Genomic DNA, 19,077 nt, shown 5'->3' with positions numbered 1-19,077 from the left:
TGTCATATTTTTTTACTCTTCTTCTACTTTACATGCTACCTCACATTCAAAAGAAACCTTAAGTGTCTCAAATACAATTCCATGTGTTACAAATGTCCCAGCTGCCAAGAAGATGCATCATTTTGATGGAGGGGAAATGATTCGCTCAGCCATGAAGAGGAGAGGAAGAGAAGCAGTGGCCTTGAGACAGGATGTGGGAAACCTATGACAAAGTTTTTAAATTCTTGATTTAGAGGGTCAGACATGCCCAATGACACAAAAACCTTCACGTGGTTGCCTCCCTCTGAATATTAAATCCCAAATATTCAACATTGAGAGTCTACAAGAATCACAACTGCACAAGACATACTCTTTCTTTGACAGAGCAATAGCCTAGCTACATTTAGCCTTACCCACATCCATTTGTTTAAGTTATAAAACCAAAAATATTTCAGTATTCTTGGGACTGTGCCTAGCTACTTGAATCTTTGCAATTTAATTTAGTAATAAAATAAAATAAAATAAAAATAAAATAAAATAAAATAAATAAAATAAAAAGAAATTTACTGGAGAAATTTTAGATACAAGAGAAACACGTGAGTGTGATTTAAGATTACAGGTGCAGGTAAGTTTTACTCCATCATATATTTAGAATTTTTTAGTGGAAATGGATAGAAAAAAGTAGCTTTGAATTCTGTATTTAAAGTGTTCCCTGAGGTATCAGTAGACCACAGCAGTTTCGTTTCTGGAGTATTTGCAGTTCCCTTCCCTTCCCTTCCCTTCCCTTCCCTTCCCTTCCCTTCCCTTCCCTTCCCTTCCCTTCCCTCGGAGTGGGGAAAGGCAAGCAGTAGTTAGCAGACTGAGAATGGATGGGAAAATCAGACTTGGGGAACAGATAACTGCAAAAGCAAGAAGGGGAGGTTTCTTAACTTCCACGCTGAATAACAAACATCACCACTTGAAATAAATCACTTGATTGCGGTATCATATGGTGTTTTATACCTTTTTTAGTCAGACATTATTACTCATAAACTAAATAATATGATCATTTTTTAAGAGCTGAGATCATGCCTAGAAATAAGTCCAAACATGACTAGACATTGTAATTTATTTTTTTCAACGTTTTCACTAGCCAAGAGCCAACATCTGTATTTGAAGTGGGAAGGATTTTAGAGAAGATGGGCTGTTTCTGAAGGCACCGAGGTGGCATTTCCAGGGCGCTGCTGCCATTAAGCACAGGGTAGCGACAGTCTGCTATCAGGAGCGCTCATCAGGCTGTGCTAGGCCTTTCAGTGTGAAGTACTGGTAGGGGTACAGGAGCTTTGTAGCTCTATTTTATAAAAGAGAAAACAAACATACCCAAACAACTACCTGGTGACTTGTAGGTGAGGAAAATTCTTTACAGTTCCCTTTTTGGGCCTGTAGGCCTCTCAGCGCTCTGGATCTGCACTGCAGACGGCACCCCTCAGGCTTGCTAACCCTAAGCGCAGTTGAGGTCTGGGTCATTTGTATGCCACTGAAATGCTTTTGTGGTGCTCTATGGTGGTTTCTGTTAAGACACATTTAGGCCTCCTGTTCCCTCTGCCCGGTACTGCTGGGTTTGAACCGAAGTGGACTTGTGAGTGGATGCCCAGGGGGACTGGAGCTGGTCCAGCCCCAGGTCTAGAGGAATCGTAACTCAGCCCTGGCTTTTCCAATAAGTGTTTATAATCACTTTTAATTATGTGCATGAGAAATAACTAATTATGAAAGTGCATACCTTTCCTCCCCCAAGAAAATGTACCATAATTATTGTGCTTATTAGATTTTGTAGCTGATGTAACTATTGTTAACAGAAAAGGTACTAAACATAGAAAATATTATTTCCTTCTCCCAAGTGTTTAGTATAACAATATAAGCATTGACCGTTGTGTACTTTGGTATTATTTTCCTTTCCTGCTTATAGTCCCTTCTCATGTTTCTCCATCATTTTAGGCCCCTAATAGGGATAGGATGAACCCATTGATGTCGGCACATGGAGGCCTGCTAGTAGCATGCCTTTGGTTTTAGTCTCCTAGCAGCAGCCATTCATGTTATGTGGGCTTTCTTTTTTGGGCATTGCCCACCCCTGAAACTGACTTCAGGCATTTTTCACTGCCTGTTCTGCATGAATAGCCACAGGCCTCTTGCCAATTGTCCCCCCTTCTTGAAAGCCAGCCTCAGCCAAAGGCCTTTTCAAGTGTGATCCCAGAGTGCCACACAGGCTTTCAGGGTATTGTTGTCGAGATGAGGGCCCTGCACTGGAAAGTGGGGTCAGAAGAGAAAGCACAATAAGGGGTGATGGAGGCTTCATGCAGTCCTCAGATGCTGGCCTGTTTATTAATTTACAAAACTAATGTCACTGTCTTTAGAGAAGAGATTGAGTGAAAAAGATGCCCTTTGAAGAGGAGAACTGCTTTTGATGCATTACCAAAACATTGGTCGCCTTATTAAATTGATTTTATGGAAGCAAGTACAGCTAATAAAAGTTCAGAAACACCAATAAAGTATTGAAGGTCTGGATTCAGTGTTTTCTTTTTTTCCTCATCAGCTCAGACACAATTCATATTAATGGGTTTTACAAGTTGTCCTTGGGCAAAAGATCTTTCCATATAATGGGTGCAAATATCTGGTCTCCCTTATGCATGTCACACAAACCGTTAGTCAAGACAGTACAATAATGCAAGCTCTTTAACAGAACTCCTCCTCATACATAACATAATGAAATATTCATGCAAATTTTTTTATCTTTTGGTGTTTGGGGAGGAACTGAAAAGGTAAGGGTCTATGAATCTTGAATATAATATAAACAAATGGCTTGCCTTATCACAGGTTTCAAAGCTAGGTTTGAATGCTACTCTTGCAGTCACTGCTGGTGCAGATCAGGTGATCTAGGCAAGCAGTTCTCTGATTTGCCAGTTCCTGTAACATTAAGATGGAGTCTGTTGTCTAGTAGTACATAAAGCTTACATTACAGCTCTTAATCTGAGAGCCACCTTGGGAAGCAATGCAGCTCTTTGGCTTCCCTACTCTTCCTCTTTCCCATGTCTGGTTAAGAAAGAGGCTTACTGTATCCCTTCACAGCCACATGCATGGTGGTTTTACTTTGCTGACCACCTGCCACTTCAGACTGCTAGCTCCTTTCCATTGCTCTCCTACCAGTGAACAAAAAGACAGAGATATTGCTCTTTGAATCTCAGGTCAGCTCACAAAACAGTCTTCATGCAAAGTTGAATCTTGTTCTCTTATTGGCCTAAGAAACCAAACCAGGACAAGTGTCTTTATCTGCAAATGGCTTATCGCTTCCACGAGTGATTGTTGTCAGGAACGGCTGGAGATATGCGATGACTATCATTGTGGATGCTACTTAGGATTGAATTTAGGGACCTCCAAAGCCACAAGTCTGAAACTCTACAGCTGGAACTAAAGATGACTGTCATTAGATTTGTATCCTTTGTATGCTGAATACAGAAGGAAGGCATTCCAGTCTGACCAGTGGGTTACAGATGCAAGATTAGGAGTCAGTTTTAAACATGTGGCCATAAATGTATGATTGAATTTTAAGTGCTTTCAATTAATGTAGATCAAAAGAGACTTTTGTAGTTGGACAGACTTTCAAAAGTACCAGACTTTAAGCATAAATCTGTCCAGTCTTCCTTTGTTTTTCATAACTTGTCTTGCCATGTTTGTTAATTATGGAAGGCATTTAGGACTTGCTCTGTCTCATCCAGTTTCTTCTCTTCTTTAGTGCTCCAGCAGTGAAGTCAGCAGTTTTACAATCCACTGCCTTGAACCTTGAAAGTCATTTATGGACGGCAAGTGGGTGTAAATTGCTAATGGTGGCATTTTAAGTCTACTCTGTATACAAGGCAATGCAGATTGATCCATGGAAGAGAAATAGTCATAATGTAGTCACCCTCCTGGTAGCAGAAAATAATTTAAAAGATTATCATCCTTCCTTTAAATGATAATGCAGAACAAATAGGTTTATGATGAGGAAGGCACTTGCCTGAAAGCAAATACCACTATATCACCCAGTACGGTAAACACTGGTAATTTTAATGATATGTTTGATTCAGTTTTCAACTATGCCACAGACAGTACAGTTCACTGATCCACACAGATTCAGTGTTAGTCTCCATTAATCTCTCAAATACTTATGCTCCTGTTTGGTTATAAATGTTATGGTTTTATATGTTTGACATCACACAAGTGGTTTTTTTACTCAGCAGAACACTGAATTACTAATTTTGGGATCTATTGGTAGCTGATTCTCTACAAATACCTTTTGTTTGGGAAAGAGACAGTATATTTTCAAACACAAAATTCTCTGAAGAATAAGCAGACTGATTAGTGAATACTTTTGTGGTCTGGTGTTTTGTATTTTGTATTTGCAAATATCTATAAATAAATAAAGAGTTGTGAAGGGCTTTTGCATATATCATCCTTTAATTAGAATTGGCTGATTTGAAAATGGCTTCTTGAATAAAGTTTAACAAGTCAGGTTATGCATCCTCTTACGGTTTCATTAGGAGTCTGAAAGTCAGGGTAGGTAAACAGCCAAATATCTTCATATAACAGTAAGTCATGTTTTTCTCCTATTAGCAAAAAATTAGTTGCTAAACTTACACTGCTTCAGTCAAGGCTGAAAGCTACTAACTGCATCTGAAGGTTTTATATGAAACATAGCATCTTTGCAGAAAAGTCTATCTTGAGCGCAGCAATAGGCGTGGAACAGCTCTGCAGCCTGTGGCAAGAAACCCATCACTCTCGACCAATTTGGGACTTGCCTGCACAAGACCTGTTTATTTTGGCTTTGGGTGGAGGGGAGGATTTGTCCTCCATATATAAACAACCACAGATAATAGGATGTCAATGGACATATTTCAATATTTACCTTTAAAAAATTAATCAAATTAACCACAGTAAAAATACTAAGATAGAAATATGGCAAGCTTCTCATGAATTGTTTTCCTTTTCCTTCCTTACGAACACCAATAAGCAGTCAGAGTGCCCATGAAAGCTGTTCTGGCAAACTTGGCACACTCATGGCAGAAATAAGCAGTCATGACCAGGTCAAGAAAATCCCCATTGTGGGGAAAGGTTTTATGATGGCCTAAAGGCAGTGATGGATAAAAAAAAGGTGTCTGATAAAGATAAGGGTATGAGTAATTCTCAAAAGAGGTTCAGCATTTTGGGTCAGATAACAAGCTAAACAGATTGTCTAAGGTTCTCTGAGTCTCACTGAGGTAAAACTCAAGCAACAATCTTACGAGAACAAGGCTTCACATGACATTTCAGACTTCTGCTTCTGGTTCATTTAAAAAATAAATAAAACAGAAGTATGAGAATTAAATACATTATTTTAAAGGGAAGTCGATGCAACAAGTTTTATAGTTGTTAACAGTTTTAATTTGGTTATCTTTGACCATAGGTGTGATTCTGTACTATTTTATTCTCACTTTAAACCAATATCTTTTCCCTAAACAGTGGGGCCGTGTGTGTGTGTGAATGGTTTTTTTTGTTTGTTTGGTTTTTTTTTGATCCCAGACAATACCGATGTCAAATCCCAAAGCAGTACTAGCAGTGGGGCTAGTGCTAAATGGGGTTAGTATTCCACCCCCCCCCCCCATTTTTTTTTTCTGTTTGGAGCTCTTTTTCTTCCTTCACACAGCTATTTATCATCTGAAGGAAAAGGAGAGAATGGGCAAGTCAAAATAATTTTTTAGGAAAAAAATAATCAAACCTGTCTTCCTTAATCAGATACTGTTTTCATTTCATTTCACAAAATAGATAAACTGCCAGAGAAAATTAAGTTAGCAGAGGAGTAGGATAGCATTGTTCTATCTTTGGAATAGAGGTTTAGAACAAAATGGTCAAGCTATGAGGGATGGATGCTGGTGGTATTTTGCAATGGGAAGAATACAGTCTTGCTGAATTTTTTAGAGACCACATGAAATCCTTCTGCAACATACTCCAAGGATGCTATTTAGCGTATCTTAATTTAAAAGGTGATCTTGGAGGTCTCTTCCAACCTAGATGATTCTGTGATTCTGTGATTAAAGCTGTGTTATATTATCCTTGATGTAATGAATGTGAAATCTCCTGTGAAAGGGGAATGTCCAGATCATATCACTATACATAGCTTTGGTGGCAGGTAGGAAGTTGTTACTTCTATTGTAGATAATCTGGCATCGGACTGTGACATTTTAAACTGCTTGTAGCATTTTTCTGTCTTTCTGTCTTTTTTCAGCATTTTTAGAAAGGTTTATCCTTTTAACACATGACTTTTGGAGAGACTCAGCTTCCCAGTAAAGCTAAGGAGGTAGATGAATTTTTGGAGGGCAGTCTGGCTCTGTTTCTTGCAGTGTGAGTTCACAGATATAGACTGGTCTGTAAAATCTGGCCCTCATTTAGTTGCCCAAATGACAGCTGTGCTATTTTAGTTTTTACCTCAACTGTAATGGCTGGGAGCCTGAAAAAAATCTTAATTCTGCTTTTGAATCACTTTAATCTGCATCCCTGCTTCTACTTATGGGAGTCATTTACTGACTCCTGCCTGATTCCTTCTGTCTGTCTTATTCACGCTGAAGGAGCTCCTGAGCATGGATCTGCAGATAGGCTGGGGCAGAGTTTTGTTACCTCAGAGTCCCTCATGTATGAACTGATTTCTCCTGTCATTGCTTCAACAGCAAGCTTCTTCAGCTCATAGAGACTTTGTTTTCTGTTTTTGCTTTTGCAGAGTAGTCCGAAATGATCAGAAGATACATGGGAATAGAAGCGTTCAGAAGGAAGAAGGTATGGTTTCAATTAGTATTCTGCTTTATCGGAGTCAAAATGTTTCACAGAAATACGCTAATTTTGACAGGATTCAGACATTAAAGTTTAGGTTTGGTTCTGACCAGGGAGAAATACAGTTACCTGACATAAAAACTTGTGTGTGTGTTTTTTAACAGAATACAAATTAATTTTGAATTTTTTTGTTTTGTTTTTATTGCAAAACAAAAAACAACATCAGGGATTCAGAACCTGTACAGAAGCAAATTTGTCATTTACTGGCTATTTCTTTGACAATTATGAACATGGAAACCAAAGAATCTGTCTCATTACCATGGTATTATTGCTCTCTTCCTAGTTCTTCTACTCTGGAAGCGTGACTGATCTGTAAAGATTTAAATGGTAATAAAGTGTTAGGAATAGGATTTCTGTGTGGTCCCTGTGCCAGCATTGGAGAAAAGATCCAATGCAGCTAATCTGTTCAAATTTAATGAATATCCTGCTGACTTTTAAGGGAGCTGGGTGCCTGACTACCCTCTGAGACTTTAAAAATCTCCTCCTATTTTAGTAGGACTTTGTCAGGAAACCAGATCGAGCGAGTCCATACAGAAAATGCCATTGCTGTTCCTACAGGTTTCCACAAGACATTTGACCCCTCCCCTCCCTTTCTTCCTTCTTTTTATACCTCTCTGGAATGCAGATATTTTGGTTAATTTTCTCCAGCTGTCAAAGAGTCTCACAGGAAAATGACCTCGCAGAGTGACCACTTCCCTTAGTCCTTGACTTAAGTAGATTTTTTTTTTCAGAGCTTTCACCACATCATCCACATCACTGTCTGGTGTCTTTCATGAGTCAGGAAAAAGCAGAAAGGAAAAAAAAATACCCTTTAAAAAAGAGGAACCAAACCAGATCAGTTTGAATCAGTTTTATCAGTTTTTGTTGCTATTTCAAATCAGTTTGTGTAGCAGAAAGTTAACATTACTCATTCCCACCAAAGTGTGGGGAAATATTAGCATTTGGATACCTTCCTTATAAGATCGTTTTTTAGCATGCAATTAGTTGATTCATTTAGTAATGACAGCAGTCTCAGCAAATTTGAGAATCAGACTTCTTTATTCTTTTGTTCTTTTAAATATGCTATCCAGAGGGGAAATTTTTATTGCAGAAACTACGTTTCAAGTTTAGTTTTCTGAAATAGCACGGTGAAAAAAATCAACAAAACATGGTGTGATAGATATCTATGGCTTATGAAATATAGAAATGAAACACAGATACCTCAAAGTCTAAGGGTTTATTCAGTACCATGATAAAGAGAAGGACATATGTGACATGAAAAAATTGTGATGCATTTATAGTTGGCTTCCCTCACTCCTGAGAGAAATGATGTTTTATCCTCTTTTATTCTTGCAAGGAATTTGAAGTTAATGGGCTATTCATAAATGTAATGTTAAGAATGTGCATCAGTCTTTGCAGAATCAGGGCCTCCCATTTCTTCAGGAAAAGGAAAATGCAGGGCCCCTGCATTTTCATTCTCAAATTCAAGTTCTGTGGTTCTCAAAAAGAGACTAAAGTTTTAGTTTGCTGTGCATCTCTTTCCTTAGCCTTTTTGTAGTACCTCTTGTTAACATATCTTTCCTCTTCCTCTGAGTGCTTTTTGTAGTTATCATGAATGGCTGGCTAGTAAGGCTTGTAGAATCCCAAGGATTTCTAACTGTAAGTTTTCCCCAAAGGCATTCCTTTCTTCTTCATAATTTTATACTTTTTTCTTTTTTTCACTTTGAGTTTATCCTGTCTGCTGTCATGAGTTTTAAGTATCTGAATGAGAAGAAAAGAAGGATGGGGACTGCGAATAAACTGCAATCTTTACTATACCAGCAAATGAAATTTCTTTGCTCTCTCTAAAGGCCATGTTTACATCTGTTACGTCTGGGAGAAAGTACTTCATTCCCCTGCTGTTTGAAAGTGATATAGAGCAATTCCACATTGTAATAATTTTTGATATTCTATATCTTATGTTTTGAATGAGTATCCCAAAATCTTTCAATTTTCTGTAGCTGTTTGGGAAGTCTCCTCCAGGGAATTTTAGTGAACATGTTCTTTTTGAGTGTCTCTGTGTTATATGAGTACTATATTGAGACCGTTCAAGGTGATCATGTAGCTGTCATTCATTTCTCTAATATTCCAAAGTTAGTATCACCAGAGCTTTTTGTAAGATATACTTCGGATTTTTTTTCTTTAATTTAATGCATTTCTGTACTTTAATGCTTTACTTTAATGCTTTGCTTTAATTTTTGGATTTAGAGATTGATTACTTGTTCTGATCTCCAACAACTTAGGCATTTTAGAAAGAAATTGAAGCAAAGCTTTATTGGTTTGTGGTGTCAAATAGGCTCTCTGGTATCAATATAGGCCTAACAAAGCCAGGTTCTAAAATCAGACTACTCTTGTGCAGTGACAAGACTTTGGGGTTTTCTGCCCCATACTCAGAGTAAATGTATGGCAGGGTAATGAGTTTGCATACTTGAAACAGCAGACCTGAGGTGCAAGGGGCTGAGAGTGGGTTGTCAAAGTCATTATGGCTTGGGCCTGGTCCATAGCCTCATGGAGATGGGCTGGAGATGGACTAAATGGAGCTGGGGCTAGAAAATATTTGATCATTGCTCAAAGGCAATCACAAAGGGACTGAGTTAGGGTTGACAGTAAGGAAAATTGAGGTGTAATTGTTGATTACTTGTTTTTATCCTATTGATGGCTCTAGGGCTTGCATGCAGTCTATATGTCCTTGCTCTTAATATATATGTCTGTGGCTATACATTTTAAGGATGTCTCAACTTTAAATGGAATAATTCTGGTTTATGATGGGGCTATACCTTTCTTCTCCTCATAGCCATAGACCACAGTAATGGATGGGAAAAGTAGCTTTGTTCATTAACACACCCAGCTGGATCACAGACAGCTAGTTAAATAAGCTTACCAGCTGATGTGCAACTTTGGCACTGTTACTCAGGTTCAGTGTGTGGTCAAATGGGCTATTTCAGCTGCCGATGATTCAGGTTCCTGTCTATTCCAACCACTTCTCTTCATTCATTCCCTTAACCCCACAGCTGGAACCAAATTCTGCCAAAAGATGTGGCAAATCTGAGGAAGCAGAAGGAAGAGGGATGGTGATACAATCGCTGCAAGCATGTGGAGGGTCATAAACACTTAGCTGGAATTAGCCATGGCTTAAGCACTGTGTTCAACTGTGCTCTTAGAGACACTCAGTCATACACTGATCACACTTGCTAGAGATGCCATCTTAGCTGGGGTTGTAAAGGCACATGCTTTTGGATCAACACCCTCAAGTTGTGACCCTGCTGCCACTTGGAAATTGAAGTGGCCATATTGACTATAGTGTAGCTTGGGAATAAGGGAGCAGGAAGATGCTTTAAAACTGCATGCAGCATTCTTCCACTTGCACATCTACTGAATAGGCTTGACTTGATGAACAATCCCATTTATTTCAGTGGAAATTCTTTCAGCATAAACTTTGGCTGAGGTGAATAAAAATGATGACATCTTTTCCTAAATTATTCCTCTTTGCATGAGCTGATTTTTTACAGCTAAAACCTTTGGAATTCAAGAAATATGAAAAGCACGTTTTCTGAGTCCTTTTAGCCTTAATCACAGAAGTAATGGAGAGTAGTCCTAATGGCATGATGGTCTTATATTCATGCCCTGTTCCAAATACTTGCTTATCCAGGATGCAAAATACTGCAAAATATTAATAATTTTAATAATATGGATGATAGATATAATAGCTATTTTCTTGGAACTAGTATCTGTAAGATATTATGGCTCAGAATTACTTTACCTCTCAAAGAAAGGCACACAACTTCCATCTTGCAATTTTTTTAATCAGTCATTATAGAAAAAAGTGGTCTCGGTAAATTGTTTAACCTAGAAGGTGAGTATCGTACCTCTTGTGTTTATAAAATGAAAATGGGTTGTTTGTAGTGGCTGTGCACATACAATTACATAAACATCTCCATATTAATTTAGATGGATTCTTTGCATAGGATATTTCAAACTCTAGAAATCATAAGAGGAAAAGAGGGGATGAAGAAGAGAATGAATACCATATTCCAACTGATAAGTGTTTCCTCACATGTATATGATTCAGGAAAAGACTTCAGCATATGTTTAACTTTAAGCATGTGCTCAGGTCTCACTGGATTTAAACATGCACTGATCGAGGATGCTTTCTTAAATAGAAGCAATATGTTGTCCCAGTGAAGTCAACTTGATTTGCCAACTGCTCAGATCCCCCTCGTGTGTGTGCAGTTGGTTCTTTAGAGCAGCTCCTGCCTCCACAATGAATTTTGCACTTAGTGGTACGAAGTGCAGTTTGTCCAGTGACAAAGTTTTCTTCCTATCAAAATAAACAAATGTAGCATAATGGGGCTGCAGTCTTCTTTTGTAGACTATGGGAAAATAATAAATCTTTTACTATGGCATTTTTTTGTGCTATCCTTTTTTTCCTGTCTTTTCCATGTGACCATTGTCTCTAAGGCCAAGGAGTTCTGGCTGCACAAATACAAGAGAAGTTGCTTTATTATGGAGGGGGAGAATAAAAGGTGTTGAGTGTGACTAGGTCATATTCTTGTAAGTCTCCTGTATTTAGACTGCTTTCAGCTTAGTTTTTGGTGACAAACTGCACAGCTGTAATGCCTTACATTTACCAGCCTGCATATATGAAAGATGTGTAATGTTAACTAAGCCCTTTCCCGTCCCTCTTGGAAGACCACCCTGCCTGCAAAATCTCCAGAGGAAAACACGGCATGTCCTGATCAGAAACTGCCTTTGTTGGCAGAAATACAGTATGTTGCATTAACCAAAACAGCATTTTTAAAAACATTTTTGATGGTGGCTGCTTTTTATTTAAATATTCATTTTGCTTGTGTAAACGGATCTCATTTGGTCTTTACATCCCGACATCACAGGAGTATCTGAAAGCCTTGTTTACATTTAGCAGTGGAAATTGTTTCAAGCCTTGCACAAAACCTTCAAAACCTGATACACTCAGAGCAGAAAAAGGACTGGGTTCTCCTCAGCAGTCCCCTAACAGCAGTTTCTCTGGAATGACCTTTCTGCTGATGAAAGATATCTAATCTTTCCTCCCGACTGACAGTGCAGTTTTTCTGCTGGGTGGGAGCTGACGTGCTGTCAGTACAAACCCAGAACTGCAGGCTTCACCGTCCGGGTAGCTCTGTCCAGGGCGTAGTGCTCGAATCCTTTGGTGTTGGTGTGGTGGTTACGCTGGTGACCGTTTGTGGCTTGTATTGAGTAAAAGTCATTTTCAAAACTTGTTCTGCTTCTCTAATATTGGTTTCCCTGGGCATTCACTTGTTGCTCTGTATTCCCTAGCTCCCTGACTGTGCGTTTATCAATACATGGCATTTGTTTTCCGACTGGTAAGTGGGGCAGCTGCAATTACCATACAAATAATAATAATCATATTGTGCTGAACACAGCCATTTACTTACCAGCTGTGAGCAAGGGAAAAGCTGAGACTGTAGCAACAACATTTAAGCTCTAATTGTACGTGTAAAGGGAAAGCCTGGAATAATTGACTCCAGGGGGGTTGCTATAAATTCACAGTGGCACAACTGCATTTTGAACCTGGTCCCAGGATACTAGTACCTGAACCACCACTACAGGCTGAGGACATAACAGACATAGCTAAACATTATCCTTCTTGTTCCTTCTTGAATCATGGGTATGAAGCTTGCTTCAACTGTTACTCTATGTACATGTCAGCACAGCCTAAAATACGCTAGACCATCTACTTGATTTTGGAATGTACAAGGTTTGTAGAACTAAACCCTTCTCTCTAACGCCATTTCAGCAGTGTAACCTCATTCCAACAAATAGGACAACTCCTGATTTACCTCAGAATAACCTCAGGGGCAGTTGGTTAATCTCAGGGTGCTGGATTGAATCTAGAAAACTATAGCTTGCGATAGTGCTTTCGGACTGGTGATTTACAGATGGCCCTACCGCTCACAAAGGTCTGAACCATAAACCTAGTGGTGACAATGAACCACTTCTTTTCTGTGTCCTGGTTTTCCCAAGTGTGAGATGGTTGTAATTATGTTAATTTACCTGTCTTGTAATTATGTTAATTTACCTACTGTGACAAGAAAATTGCTGAGGGTCTATAAAGGGGTATCAAATTTGTGGTTCTGGATGTGAAATCTCTAGGTTTAGACTTTTTTCAGGTCCCAGGACAAATGTCTATCTTTTCCAGTCCACCAGTCAGTCCTTTATTCCAGAGGCCATAAAGTAGGAACCATCCTACATCAAAATCTTGGCCTTGTTTTATGCATATGTCTAGTTTTTTGTCCCACTGTGACCATACTGAGAGGTAGCACTCTCATCTCTCTAATCTCAAAAGTTTTCTGCAAGAAAGGTAAATATTACCGTCTGCATTTTGCAGATGGAAAAACAGAACAAAAAGGTTAAATGGCACAGTCTAATATTAGAAAGAGATAACAAACATGGGAACAATGCATATGGCCAGCAATTGTAGGCTCACTGTTCAGGATCACAGTGGAAATTCAGCTGAAGGCTAGACTCTGCATGTGCATCTAGAAGTGTCTGCTTTCCTGCGGATCTCCTTATAATGTGATGTATGTACTCACGCAGCCAGGTGCAGATGTCATTATGGTAATAATATTATGGAGCTTTATTAGAGCATATTTTCCAGTCTGGTACTAATCCACTCAAATGTCCATGGAATAATACCCCCAACTTTTTCTCTTATTGTATGTCATCTCCCACTCTTCCTGTGAGATTTAGGACCAGTTTCTGGATGTATAGAGGAAGCAGCTGGCATCCTAACCTTACCCTTCTGTCGACTTCTGTCTTCAGTGGGAATGGAAGGACCAAATTCTGCCAAGTTTCTTCATACTTCTCAGGTCTGTGGGGGTTTGGGACTTTTTTTTAACTGATGAAGGTGATTTTCAGATAGTCTTATAGATCACCTTCATGCCTTTCTTTGTGCAAAATACAAGTGATTTTTTTTCCATTTTTAAAGCAATTGTATGCATTTTTTAAATTTATTTCCTGTGTTAATCTCATGTTTCCAATGAAGCTAAAGAGAGAGATAGTGAGTGCTGAGAAGGCTTTTGTTCATTTACTGTATTTGGAATATAGGAGGAATAAAACTTCATTAGCATAGAAGTCAGTTAGGTCCCATACTTTTAGCCCCCAAAGGTCTTCCTGTTTCCTTGTGTTTTGATAATACGTCTGACACACTGCTAAATTGCTGGGAAAGTTAGGAATAACATTAATTTAACAAGAGAGTTAGATTGAAAATATGCTGTAGAGCTGGACGGCTGCTTTTGCTTCTTTTCTAACTGCTTGGCATTCCTGATGCTGGGTCTTGGTTTCTGTAGCCATGCAGCATATGAATCAGAGAGAACCCACCCTGTGCTTTGGCATAACTCTTAAAGCACTGACAGTTCCTCTTTCTTCAGCAGTAATTAAACAAGTAAAAACTGGTTACTTTGGTTAGCAGATATAAATGTGGAAAATATTCACAAATACATATCACTGGGCGTGTGTGTCTAAGGAATCTGGATGAGCTGTGGTTGGACTCTCCTTTCCCACATACTTACAACAAAGGTGCTTTATCCAACAAAGCAATCTGGCCAAGGTCTTTTATTTCAACTAATTCATGTTCTCTTTTTATTTGTAAGGCTTGAAGGTTTGCTGATAGAGCAGCTCAATGCAACCCTTAGCGATAGGAGGCACTGTTGGGGATAGGACTCGGCAAGAGGAAAAATCAGTTAAAACCAGGATGAGACATTCTCGTGGAACTAAGGGCCAGCCTGTCCTTAAATTTTTGTACTGATTTCTCTCTTCCAGTTAGCTGCACAATTAAAGAGTGGTTTAGCATGGCTCTTAGTTTGGAAACAATTAGTAGACCAAAAAGGTACCTCTTATGAGAATAAATTCTCCAGTAAATAACCTGTAAATAACCTGGCGTCAATGTGCTCATTGTGGGACTGAAGGGGTTGTATTGCTCTGACTGCAGGGGCAGACATATGTAGAAGCAGAGCAAAAATGAGTGCAGGCAAACCTGAACGATTGCTTAAATAACCACATCTTCTGCGAAGGAAGTATGAGCTAATGATAAAGCATTAGTGGTGTTTCAAGAACAGTGTGTTTAATTACAGCTTTCTTTCAGGCTCCATTTATGGCCATAGACTGAAGAGAAGCGCTCCCTTTGCCTCAGTGACCCCTTTGTAAAATGGGAATAATCGAACCAGAGTTTACAAATCCAAAAAAATCCTTTGTGATCACCTTCATTACCTGCTCTATACTGCAGGCTACAGAACTTCCTTGGATTAACTCCTGTCAGAACTAACACAGATATTTAGGAAAAATGTACTAGTCTGCTTTTAACATTTCTGCTAAAACACTTGGTGAGTTGACCCATATTTGAAATGGTAATGTCAGCATAACACAGATCTAAAGGAGGAAGGCTAAGGTCCTTATAGGATATTATCAGAGCAGTCAATGCTGAGGTAAGGAGGAGGCAAGACCTAATACTTCACAGCTGAAGTGCAGGCTGGACTGTTTAGCCTAGAGTTGTCTCGCTTCAAAATCCACTTACACCTGTGACTGCTGAGCTGATGATCTGCTTAGTTCATTTTATATTTCCCTAGTTTCTTTTCCCTTTACTTTTTTTTTTTTTTTTTAAGTTGAAAATGCTGTATCCTCACTTTGCATTTCTCGGTTTGTCTTGTGGCTCTTCCTAATGTCTAGTTTTCAAAACCCTTTGAATAGTGAACACCAAAAGTGCACTTCTTTTCATGGTACGTTGGTGAAGATGAATTCCTTGGGGGTGAAATGTCTGAAGGGGCTATGAAATAGAGATTCTGATTTCTTGTTTCTACTTTTCTTTCATAGTCTTTGATATTTTACGAAACTAATGCTGAAAATGATGCTAAGAATATTGACAGTAATTCCTGCAATTGACATGGCTGGAGTGAGGCTCTTAATTTCGTTATTTTTTCTTGCCTACCTACAAATCTTGTCCTCATGTGGAAATGAAGGGAACAAGAATATCACATTTCTGATATGTGAATCACTTCAGGTAGTGCTCTCTGGGAGGGTATGGGGTGTGACTGGCACCTTATCAGTGCACAGGCTCTGGGGATCCTGCCTACCCCACAGCCAGGGGAAAGGAATGACAGAGGAGGTTGTTCAGCACATCACCAAGAGGGGCTGTTTACACGTCCTATGCAGTGATTCAAAAGTTACTTGAAATGAATAGGAGTTTCTTTGCTGGATTCAGCAGGTTCTAGACCTGATAGTCCTAGACCAAGTGAGGATATTTTTGGTCTTCTTTATATTTAAGAAAATAGCTTCAGTTTATTCCTGAAAGCTATTTTATTTTCCTCAAATTACCCAATTCATATTCACCTCCTGGAGGGTTCTTTTTTCTCACTGCTGTTTATTACACACAGAAGATTTGCCTCTCCTCTAATTTACCCCCGTGGTACAACTCTGCTAACTAGAGAGGAGAAATTCCAGCTTTATACCAAAATAAGCAAAAGAAGAAATGGTGCCAGATTTTATCTTTGGTGAGCAGCTTGCTTCTCTTTGCCTGGAATCATCCAGCAATACCACAACTCAGAGCTGCAGTCAGACATCCAAATATAACAAATATTTCTGGGTTTGCATATTACGCTCTCCTGCTCCTCAGATTCAGGCCAGGAGGAAGAGGAAGATTATAAAAGAAAATGTACGCTTGAATATTTTAACAATCTACTGTGTTAGGAAGGAAAAGAGGTAAAGAGTAGATGACTGATTCATGGTGTTTCAGTTTAAAATATGGTGTAGCTCTTAAACGGGGCGCTTACAGTAAATACATTTCACACCAGATGTGGCCTCAAATGTACATGACTTCGAATTTTCCTGCACACAGTAACCATCAGTTCTAGGAGCCCGAGGATCCCCAGGTTTCAAAAAGACCATTCCTGTTGTAGCTGTCCTGCCCAAGGGGTGCCGGCAAAAGGAACATAAAGGCTGGGGAGGCTGCTGACCCCTAAAAATCTCAAGCTTCAAATAGGCTATGAAACATAGATGCCAGTGTTCTGCTTCCAGGCGCTGAATAATGCCTTTTGTTCCCAAACCGCGTCCTTGCACTGGGAGGAGCGGGCACCATTAGAAGAGGTGATCTTCCATCGACCCCGTAACATGCAAGCTCAGCAGATGCAGAAGAGCCCATAGGACATTTTCTTTCTCAAATGGATAATGCATACATTGGTTATGTTGTTATAGAGTGCAAAAATTGAATGGGGCTTCTGATTCCAGCTGAAAAGATAACAACTGCCTACATGGTTGCCTCTGTTAAATGCCTGCAAGTCATCGGGGCCAGACAGATATAGATTTTATGATTTCTGTCATTCACCTGATGCCACACATATGCATGGTTTCTAGAAAGATTTGAAAGAAACTGCACTGAAGTAAAAAAAAAAAAAGTTTACAGTGAATGAGTTAGATGTGGATATCCAGTTATAGAAAGACGCTGAGTATACAGAAAGATTTTGAGTACATTAGTATCAGCAGAGTGTTTAGCCAAGAGTATATTACTTTTGGAACTGAAGTTGGAATTGTAGTTGAATGGGGAAAATAGGAAGCCGAGCTTGTGCACATGAATGGGCAGCTCCGATGAAACCTGTTAAGGAGCCCGTTTGGAGCTACTGCTGCAAATACAGGGCTCGTTATGTGCGTCTGTGCAGACCTTATTTAAATGTTTGCGATGCAAGGATTAAATGAATAAAGGAGTATTATTTCATACTATTTAGAATATAAATACCACTTTTTCTCCCAGCAGGACTGAGACAGTCTGCGGCAGTGCCTCAATTAGCACCTTCTTTCCTAGGCTATACCTGAACTGCAGTCAGATGTGTCATTGCAATATGAACTGCTTTAGCTAGCGCGGCTATTGGTAGCAGGAAAGCTGTGACACCTTGGGCTTTGGGTAAGCTACAAATGATATTGCCTACCTGAAACCATGAACAAATATTTGCCTGTTTGACAGCTGAAGCCTGCGGTACTCTGACCTCACCACTTTCAGCACTCAAACCTAGTTTACAGCTAGTCTGAGATACCTCCATGTGTAACAGTTGTGCCTTGCTGTCACTGAGAGCAGATAGTCTGGAGACTTTGCATCGTTCTGTGGCAAGAATCAAGTGAGGCTTTACTGCCTAGGTTCCAAAGAGGCAAACTTATGTTGCTGGATCTCTACAAAGTTATACAAATGGCAGGATTTAATCGTGTCTGAATGTAATTTTGGGTAACTAAGTAATTGACGTAATACTGGTCACAATATGTTGGCTGGTGAAGACCACAATAAACTGTGCGTGTCAGCTAATCATGATTAAACACTGATGAGGCCAGGCTAAAACTGCACTTAGCTGACATGTGCTGAATGCTATTTGTTCTTGTCTACACTGATTCACATTGCATTCAGTGTGGCACAATATAGATAAGCCCTTTGGGGAGAGTGTAGCTCTGGTCAGGCCTCAGTGTTCCCTGACTGGCCAACAGCTGCTCCGAGCAGTTTTATAAAGGGACCACTTACCCATCCTTTGATGGAGAGATAAGCCACTGTAATGTAATTACAACCAAGGAGATGGGAGAGGGGAAAGAAAAAAATATGCCAATCATGAAGGGGGTACATGGAGAGCCTCAGATTCCTTCTAACCTAAACATTGTGGCAAGGAAAGAAGTCTTAATTAGGAAACGTGTAGGCATAGAACAGGAGCCCATCCTAAATGAATTGGGGTGTGATGAGCATAAAGAAAATGCTTTTTAAAAAGATCTTTGACTCCCACTGAGTGCTTGTTTCTTAGACTTCCTTGCCTAATAATGTCAGCATTTAAATGGCCCCAACTCCCAAATAACAAGGCTTTGAAGTTAACACCTCATTGAGGTATAGAGTTCATACGTTTGCTATTCCTATTATTTGGCCAGAAACCGTTTTCTGCATGGCTAGCTTAACAGGGCAACAGAATATTAAGTTGTATAGGGATTGAGAAAGCTATTCACACAAAGGAAAGAGCTACAGACTTCATGTATTTGAACAGAACCTGACAATTAAGAGAAAAGAGCAAAAGTCTGGGAAGTGCCCTGAATCACATAATTGCATGAAATTTTTTCATACCTGTGATGTTTCCAGTGGCCAGGCACAAACACAAGGGATTTTAGATTTGGGCTGTGTTAGGGAGATGTAGTTGCCATTAA

General features: G+C 39.4%; 1 protein-coding gene across 1 annotated transcript in view; it reads left to right on the top strand.

Moving 5' to 3' along the window:
* Positions 1–19,077, top strand: part of LOC308196072 (uncharacterized protein) — a 341,236-nt gene that overhangs the window by 202,521 nt on the left and 119,638 nt on the right. Inside the window, exon 27 of the mRNA XM_080594553.1 lies at positions 6,740–6,795. The gene's annotated coding sequence lies outside the window, so the exon portion shown is untranslated. The remainder of the gene's footprint in view (positions 1–6,739; positions 6,796–19,077) is intronic.

Source organism: Anser brachyrhynchus, assembly GCF_964034855.1.
Source record: "Anser brachyrhynchus genome assembly, chromosome: 5".
Classification (NCBI taxonomy): Eukaryota; Metazoa; Chordata; class Aves; order Anseriformes; family Anatidae; genus Anser; species Anser brachyrhynchus.
This window is presented reverse-complemented; position numbering and strand designations above follow the sequence as displayed.